This window comes from Diabrotica undecimpunctata, chromosome 4 (assembly GCF_040954645.1).
Source record: "Diabrotica undecimpunctata isolate CICGRU chromosome 4, icDiaUnde3, whole genome shotgun sequence".
Classification (NCBI taxonomy): Eukaryota; Metazoa; Arthropoda; class Insecta; order Coleoptera; family Chrysomelidae; genus Diabrotica; species Diabrotica undecimpunctata.
In genome coordinates this window covers 76139233-76148350 of record NC_092806.1, presented here as the reverse complement: position 1 = coordinate 76148350, position 9118 = coordinate 76139233, and positions in this window count along the sequence as shown.

The following is a 9118-nucleotide window of genomic DNA, read 5'->3' as shown; positions in this document are numbered from 1 at the left end:
ATAATGGAATATTTCGTTAGAGGACCAATCATCTTTCCACAATGTATAGGAAGAAATGTTCCTTTCCGATACGCCTAATTAAAGAATTTGAGGTATCAAAGGAGCATCCAAGAATGATTAAGTATAGATAGTTTTACAATGCAATGTGGGAGACTGCTCTAATCAAATAAAGAAACCGAAGAAGTAGCGGTTTGAACGAAAGTAAATTAATTCTTCCTAAAATAAGTTATAATGGTAAAATCCACGTGTCATATCTCTAAAACTGTTTTTAATATTTTGATATTTTTTTTAGGACTGATCAACATATCCAAAGAAAAGTATGCCGATTTGCAATCCTTAAATCAATTTTGTGGTCCATCAGCTCAACAATTTCTTTTCTCCCTTCCTCACAATTGAGTTTTATATACTAACAACATAAGCAGAATGTTATTTTACTTTCTTTAATCCGGTGAATTAAAAAATTAGTATAACAATTGTTTCTTTATGATATTTTTACAATTTTTAAGATACAATATTGAATTCTCAGGGCTGGAATGAATAATAGCAAAGTTATACTATTCACAGAATGTGAAAAATGTACCTTATTTTATAGTTTTTTTGTTAGAAGTCTAAAACTTGAGCTAGCAACAACGATATAGATAAGATACGGATAAGATTAAAGTATATAAAAACCTGTAACTTTAAAAAAATATATACGTGTAGTTGCGCACTACGTACCTCTATACGTAGTTGCGCATCGCACGCCACTGATGTGACTGAAAACGAATTTATGAATTTCCCAAAAATAATACATTAAATTATTGACTTGAACACATAATGTTACCTACTAAACATTAAAATATCGGAAAATAATGAATCACCTGTCAAATTCACGTCGGACATTGTAGCTAGTAATGTGACGTCAGTACCACTGTCTATCTGTTACACGTAAAAATATCAATTGGCTGCATCCTTAGTATATTATATCGATGGGTGGAACCACAGATCACAGTGGAACTCGCTATGATTGTATTAAGACAGAATTGAAGCCCGCTTTTTTATAGGAAAAAAATAAGGGGGCAATAATTTGTAGATTACAAACGACTGCATATAAGAAAACTTTTAAAAAGTAAAAAACTCGATTATATTGGCTTTATTTATGATTTTTATCAGGGAATGATGAAGTTTGGAACTTACTTTAGCAACTTAAAACTTGTAAGCAAGCAAAACGATTGTTGTATGCCAAAATAATGGACTACCTTAGCTCTGACGTCAGAATGGGCGGGGTTTTTAAAAACCTTTTCAAATATTTCCAATTTGTCCCATAAGAAGTTGTAAATATTGTTTTTTTTTTTAATTGTTTGAAGAATAAAATTTTGGTTATGAACATTCATTCTGTGCGATTTCCGTGTAGCATGTACTGACTTTCCTTTTGGAAAACAATCTTTATCAAACGAACAGCTTCTTTAAAAAGAAAAAACACAGAAGATGGACATGGGAAAGTCCTGATGGAAAAACAAGGAACGAAATCGACTATTTCTTAACAAACAAAAAAGAATTATTTAAAGACGTAAATGTGCTAAACCAGTTCAGTACAAGCAGTGATCATAGGTTAGTAAGAGCTAAAATAACGATATCAACCGAAAAAGAAAGACTCAAAATGATAAATAAGAAACAACCAAAGAAATGGACAAAACCAACTAACATTCAGGAGTTCGAAAAATATATTGGTAATTTATTGAAAGATACCACAACAGCAGACATCAATATATTGAACAAACAAATAGTCAACACAATACAACAGGCTCAAACTAAATATTGTCCGACAAGCAAAAAAGATGAAAAACTGAGTCAACCCACGAAAACTCTTATAGAACTAAGGCGACAAATGAAAGGAGATAACACTACAAGCAAAGAAGCGATAAATCAAATAAATAAGACGATCACAAAGGCAATAAGGAAAGACATAAGAAACTACAATGTAGAAAAAACAAAACAGGCAATAGAGCAAAATAAGAACATGAAAGTTTTGAAGAGGAGCGTACAAAAGGGGAAAATAGAAATTAACAAACTGAGAAACAGCACCGGAGAAGAAACAACGAACAGAGATGAAATATTAAGAATAGTCGAAGAGTTCTACACAGAGTTATATAGATCAAGAAAAAAAGATAACAATACGGAACCTCCAATTACACTAAAAACTGGGGTATTAAACCAAGGATCAGATTTAATGCCCGATATAAAAAAATCAGAAATCAAAGAAGCCCTGAAGAAAATGAAAAATAATCGAACCCCGGGTGAAGATGGAATAGTATCAGAAGCACTAAAAATTGGAGGGGATGTATTACTTGAAAAAATTAAACAACTTTTCAATATCTGCCTTCACAGCGCCAATATTCCAACAGACTGGAACAACGCTACTATGATTCTATTACACAAAGCAGGAGATAAAGCAAATTTAGAGAATTACAGACCGATTAGCCTCCTCAGCCATATATATATAAGTTGTTTACGCGAATACTAGTTAAGAGAATGGAAAGAAAATTAGAGACTTATCAACCAAGGGAACAGGCAGGATTCCGAAAAAGTTACGGAACAAATGACCATCTACAAAGTATAAAAACCCTAATAGAGAAAGCAGTGGAATACAATAAACCTCTAGTTCTAATATTTATCGATTTTCACAAAGCCTTTGACACAGTTGAGCTAAGCAAAATATTACAGGCGCTTAAAGAATGAAGGCTAGATTATAGATATACTACATTATTATACAAAATATACCTGCAGGCAACAACCACTGTCAGATTACATACTAACAGTAATCGCATAAAAATAGAACGGGGGGTTAGACAAGGAGACCCAACGTCACCTAAACTTTTTAATACGGTGCTAGAACATGCTTTTAAGAATTTGGATTGGATGACAAAGGGAATAAAAATAGATGGAGAATATCTAAACAACTTACGTTTCGCCGATAATATACTTATAATAGCTGAAGATCTAGGTATGGCAAGAGAGATGGTACAGGAACTCGTTGTGGCTACAGAAAGTGTAGGTTTAAATATAAATATCTCGAAAACAAAAATCATGACCAATTTGGTACCCAACCAGAACATCAGTATTGGTGGAAAAGAAATAGAACTCGTAGATAGATATAAATACCTGGGACATGAAATTATGATTGGCAGGGATAACCAGACTCATGAATTGAAGAGAAGAATCGGCCTTGGGTGGGCAGCATTTGGAAAACTGAGAGAAACTTTTAAAAGTGAGCTGCCCACATGCCTAAAGAGAAAGGTATTTGATCAGTGCGTCCTCCCAGTCTTGACGTACGGAGCAGAAACACTCACCTTAACAAAAGCAGCAGCTACCAAACTGAGAGTCACGCAGAGAAGAATGGAGCGGTCCATGTTAGGAATAACTCTGCGAGACAGAATAACCAACGAAGACATCAGGAGAAAAACCGGAGTGACTGACATCATCGAGAAGATAGCCAGACTAAAATGGAGATGGGCAGGACACATAGCCAGAATGACAGATGGGCGATGGACAAAGAGGTTATTGGAATGGAGGCCAAGGGAAGACAAGAGAAGCGTCGGTCGACCACCTACAAGATGGACTGACGATTTAATAAGACTCAATAAAAACTGGATGAGAGCGGCGCAAGATAGACGGGGTTGGAAACATGAAGAAGAGGCCTATGTACAGCAGTGGACTCTTAAGGCTGGATGATGATGATTCTGTGCGATTGGTATTATTTATTGTTCGTGAATTTGTGAGGTAAGAATATCAAAGTATTAAGATATTTACTATGAATGTTTATATTTTAAGGTAATGTTATTGTTGAAAATATACTTCTATACGCGCGCTCCACGTTGGAAATTTGTATGAGAGTGAATCTGTGAAATCATTACATATGTAAGATAATGAGTAAGAGAGAGACAGAAGGTATATGTTCTCTCTCTTCCTCCCTCGAATATAAAAATGTTCCTTTTGTAAATATATTTAATAATGTATATATTATATATATACATATAATATTATATATATATATATATATATATATATATATATATATATATATATATATATATATATATATATATATATATATATATAATAAAATATTTATTAATATTATTATTTATGTGATATATTTTGTATTATTTATTAAATGTTCATAATTATATTAGTCTTTTTGTAACAAATTTATATTGCTCCACTTTGGGCGCTACTGTAACAAATATAGTAGGCAGATCCCTTGGGACAATGTCCCTGATGATATAAGATCTGTAGAGTAGTGTGAAGATAAGTTTGAAACTAAATTAAAATAAAAGTTGAAACTGAATGCAGTTCGGCTAGCTGGGTATGCTTGAGACTGGCCAGTTGATACTCAAGGTAGGGTTAGGCCTATTTGCATGCCCTGAGAAAACAGTAAAGAATAGAAAAGATGTATATTAACTAAGGAAATATAAGAATAACCAAAACGAACTAAGAGTAAGTACTGACAACAGGAATATAGGAGAGAAGGATGATTTGGGCGCCAGGGAAGATGTTTACTGGACTCTTAGTCTAACAAACACTTCACCTAGTGACTTTATTGCTGCTGCTAACTATGTTTTCTGTAACTAGATATAACCTTATTAAAAAAAAGAAGGTTGTTTAATAAAACAGATTAATACTTATAACCCAATTTAATAATAATAAAATAGAAAAACCTGTAAACCGTAATGTACAATTTAACTTAAATACCCTATCATACAAAAACCTATTGATCCCTTTTTGTTTTACAATATATTTACACCCCCTAATATGCTAGAAAAGTATGAACTTTTATTATGAAGTTTTATTCATTAATTAAAACAAAATTTACTGACAACCAACCTATTTATATATTCAAACAATTATTACCCCTCCCTATATTTAACACAATGTATCAGTTTGACAATTTCTAAGTTGATTCCAATCAGATAACCTGTAGATATATTTCAATTGGTCTGTTCAGAAAGGAACAGATCCAAGATGAATCAGTGACGTTACCAGTAGGGCTGTAAAAATACAAAATGGACCTTTGTGCACAAATGACACATGACACAATGTTATTACTAATACATATATATATATATATATATATATATATATATATATATATATATATATATATATATATATATATATATATATATATATATATTTAAAATATTTAATGACAAAAAAAATAAGCAAATGATGTTAAGGCTGTTTTAGCAGTTCAAGCCAACTGCGATTTGAAATGGGCGTATCACTTACTTTTCTACACTGCTTACGCGAGACCAACTTTACTCAGTGCCGCCGGCCGACGGGTAGTTTAATGACAACAAATACATTATTCTCCATTCAAATTAGTTTTAACACGAACTAACTGACCGTACGTTCATGAGATTTGACATCACGAAGGCGATAACGATGAAACTAAGCCCAATGATGAGTAACACGTTTCACTATTAGATTTCAGTATTTTTAGGCAATTTTCTTTAACGTTGGAACACGCTTCTCTCGATTATTACTGGACACAGAAAGGTGAAACAAAAATCAACGATTACAGAAAAAAAAACTCTTTCGAGTGATGGTCGTAAAAAGTTTGGTTATAATAGAACGTTAAACAGTATATTCCAATTTTTCAACAGAAGTTTCAAAAAAATAAAAAAAGTAAAACCATCAGTTTAAAGGCAACATAATTTCGAATAACGTGTCCAAATTTCGGGACATTTTGTCAGTAAATAACAGAGAAAACACTGTCTCTAGGTTTTGATGCACCGATAAAACAGCCTTAAGAAAAAATTTAATGTTATATAGATAATGATACGCAAATATGAATTATGAAAATTGACTAGAATTATTATTAAGTTTTGGTTCGTTCACTCACTAAAAGTTTAAACAATATTTAAGTAACTTAGTTTTAAAATAGTACAAAACAATAAAAAAAAGAACCTGACTACTCTCAAGCCGAGAAGGTTCTTCTTCCGGACGCCTTACGATGCTGGGACTCGTTCGGGTGAAAGCTGTAAGCCCACTGTTCTAGCACCAAACTGAACCGCTACTCCAATACCCGGGAAAAACCAAAAAAAAACTCCAAACTAAACTAAACTGAAAGCTATTACCCCAAATCCAAAATAATCTTTATTGTATTGACTTTATATTCCTTCTTCCTCCAGCGACCAATCGCAACAATATTTCAACAATTAAACCAAAATCTTCTTTTCCCAAAACTTCTAATATTTAAAAAAAAAAAACGCCTTCTTTAACTTAAATTCACCTCTGAATAACTTAAAATTTTTTTCTGATAACTTGAACCTCGTGGCATTGGTCGTTGAAGGATCACTCTTCTGACCCGTTCGAAGGTTAGATATAAAGTCCTCTTACACTTTTGAAATCGTCGGCTTCCGTCAGTTCCAAGCTAAGTGGAAGCGGCAGGTAAGCAGTTTGACCAATTGATAAACAATTGATAATACGATTACATGTATAGTTGGTTGCATACCTTACAGGCAGAATTAAGTTATTTTAAATTTCTCAGTAACGATAAAGTAATCTTATCGTTACATTTTGTATTTCTAAATAATAATCTCAATAAATCACTGTATGATACTGTCAATTTTGAAATGCGTTTGTGTCATGTCCTCGGTAGTATAGTAGTCAGTATCCCCGGTTGTCACGCGAGAGACCGGGGTTCGATTCCCAGTCGGAGAGCACTTTTTTAATAATATTATTACATGGTAAATTAAACATATGCGTAAATAGAAAAGTTATGTATATTATTGTCATTTTTAAATACTTATGAATATTGCATTTTAATTTGTATTGTATTATTATATTGAATTATGTTGCAGTGTATTGTATTTTTATATTATTAACAAACTAAACAATGAATTTTACTGCAGAGTATGTGTAAAAAAATTTTTGCATTCTACTCCTTTCATACATATATGAAAATATACATTTTCATCAAAATATTAATTCAATCCTTCAGTTACTATACTCCTATTACAGGTCAAATGTTTATTAATTGTTAGTAAGTTGTTATTAATTATGTTTCTCTTTCTGCTATGTCTTACCTATAGCATTACATATGTAATGGTTGTGCAGATTGACTCCCAAATAAATTTGTAACGGCGAATGCGTGTATAGAAGTGTAACTTTTACCGGCAGTCCCACTGGACTGCCACACCCATTTTTTGATTAAATCTTTAATTTTTTTGAAGTTATACTTCTATACGCGCGCTCCACGTTGGAAATTTGTATGGGAGTGAATCTGTGAAATCATTACATATGTAAGATAATGAGTAAGAGAAAGACAGAAGATATATTTTCTCTCTCTTCCTCTCTCAAATATAAAAATGTTCCTTTTGTATATATATTTAATATTATATATATATATATATATATATATATATATATATATATATATATATATATATATATATATATATATATATATATATATATATATATATATATATATATATATATATATATAATATTATATATATATATATATATATAATATTATATATATATATATATATATATATATATATATATATAATAAAATATTTATTAATATTATTATTTATGTGATATGTTTTGTATTATTTATTAAATGTTCATAATTATATTAGTCTTTTGTATTTCAAAATAATAATCTCAATAAATCACTGTATGACCCAGAACTGTCAATTTTGAAATGCGTTTGTGTCATGTCCTCGGTAGTATAGTAGTCAGTATCCCCGCCTGTCACGCGAGAAACCGGAGTTCGATTCCCAGCCGGGGAGGACTTTTTTATTAATCTTATTACATGGTAAATTGTAAATACATATGCGTAAGTAGAAAAGTTATGTATATTATTGTCGTTTTTAAATACTTATGAATATTGCATTTTAATTTGTAGTATTATATTGAATTATGTTGCACTGTATTGTATTGTATTTTTTTATGTATATTATTGTCCTTGTTAAATACATATGAATATTGCATTTTAATTTTTATTGTATTATTATAATAAATTATGTTGCAGTGTATTGTATTTTTATATTAATAACAAAATAAAAAATAAATTTTACTGCACAGTATGTGTAAAAAAATTTTTGCATTCAACTCCTTTCATATATATATGAAAATATACATTTTCATCAAAATATTAATTCAACCCTTCAGTTATTATACTCCTATTACAGGTCCAATGGTGTTTATTAATTGTTAGTAAGTTGTTATTAATTCTGTTTCTCTTTCTGCTATGTCTTACCTATAGCATTACATATGTAATGATTGTGCAGATTGACTCCCAAATAAATTTGTAACGGTGAATGCGTGTATAGAAGTGTAACTTCTACCGGCAGTCCCACTGGACTGCCACACCCGTTTTTTTATTGTATTTCAAGGTATTTTGTTATTGTTATTAGGTTTATTCAGTGCCTAATAACAATAATATATATATATATATTGATGGCATCAGCATTGAACAAAAAGTAAATAGACTGGCTTAGTAATACTATATGGCGAAACAGACAGGAACATTAAGATGAAATCAAGAATTTATAAAGCTAGTGTAAATAATGAAATATGCCTCAGAAACAAGACCCGACATAGCCACAACGCAAAGACTACTGGAAACGGCCGAGATGAGAGTACTGAGAAGGATTACAGGAAATATGCTGAGAGATCGAAAGAGAAGTGTACATATAAGAAGAAAATGTAACGTAAAGTGTATCTATAAATAAATGGACACAAAATAGAAAACAAAGAATGGAATAACCACATAAGCAGAATGGAGGAGACTCGTGTCGTCAAAATAGCAAGGGATAAGTCACCAATCGGCAGAAGAAGTATCGGACGACCGAGCAAAAGATGGAGTGAAAACCTTCCATAGAGCTATTATTCCGCCAATGAACAAGCAGAAAAGCTTACAAAGAGGAAGAAGAAGAAGATTCTCGATCAATTTATTTATAGTCATCATATATTTATTCTAAGCAGCATTCTTAATTTTAATAGAAATAAAATAAAATATAATAAAATAAATGAAAGTAAATCAAAACCATCACTCCTTGCTTGGACGATAAGAAAGCTATGCTTCCTTTCCTTGGTCACTCCCAGAGTGCCACATCTT